A 1,102-nucleotide genomic window follows, 5' to 3' on the forward strand; every position below is an offset into this window, starting at 1 on the left:
GGCCAGCTGGCCTTGGTGAGTTCCCGATAGAACATCCCCATTGTCTCAGTGTGTGGGTTCACCCCTCGTGGTCCTGAGTTCCTTGCTCGTGCTCTCTCTCCTTCTGCTCCTGATTTGGACCTTGAAATTTCAGTCTGGTGCTCCAATGTGGGTCTTTGTGTCCTTTCATCGCCTGATGAAGGTTAATATTCAGGAGGAAAATATTTATTTATTTATTATGTATACAGTATTCTGTCTGTGTGTATGTCTGCAGGCCAGAAATGGGCACCAGACCTCATTACAGATGGTTGTCACCATGTGGTTGCCGGGAATTGAACTCAGGACCTTTGGAAGAGCAGACAATGCTCCTAACCACTGAGCCATCTCTCCAGCCCCTGGTTTTGGTTTTTCAAGACAGGGTTTCTCTGTGTAGCCATGGCTGTCCTGGAACTTGCTTTGTAGACCAGGCCATGAACTCATAGAGATCTGCCTGCCTCTGCCTCATGCGTGCTGGGATTAAAGGCATGTGCCACCACCGCCCGGCTCATAACATAAAATTAACAAAAAATAAAGGGAACGAAGGGCTACTATGATTTCACTTTCTAGTCATGATTGGCCTGGAACTTGCTGTGTAGACTAGGCTAGCCTTGAAGTCCCAGAGTTTTGCCTGCCTGTGCTTCTTAAATTTTGCTGTTAAAGATGTGTGCTATCCTAACTGGCTTGTTTACTTTTGTTTTCTCAAGACAGGTTTTCTCTGTGTAGTCCTGGCTGTCCTGGAACTGTCTCTGTAGAGCAGGCTTGCCTCTGTCTCCCCTGACTCCCAAGTGCTGGTATTAAAGGACTGCACCACCACTGTCTGGAGTTCTTGGCAGGCTAGGAGAGATGGCTCAGTAATTAAGAGCACTGGCTGATTTGATTTGATTCCCAGCACCCCAGTGATGCCTGTCCTATGAGATCCAATGCCCTCTTCTAGAAGACATACTTGCAGGCAAAACAGCTCTACCTAGCCGGGCAGTGGTGGCGCACGCCTTTAATCCCAGCACTTGGGAGGCAGAGGCAGGCCGATCTCTATGAGTTTGAGACCAGCCTGGTCTACAGAGCTAGTTCCAGGACAGGCTCCAAA

The sequence above is a fragment of the Microtus ochrogaster genome, chromosome 8 (assembly GCF_000317375.1).
Source record: "Microtus ochrogaster isolate Prairie Vole_2 chromosome 8, MicOch1.0, whole genome shotgun sequence".
NCBI lineage: Eukaryota > Metazoa > Chordata > Mammalia > Rodentia > Cricetidae > Microtus > Microtus ochrogaster.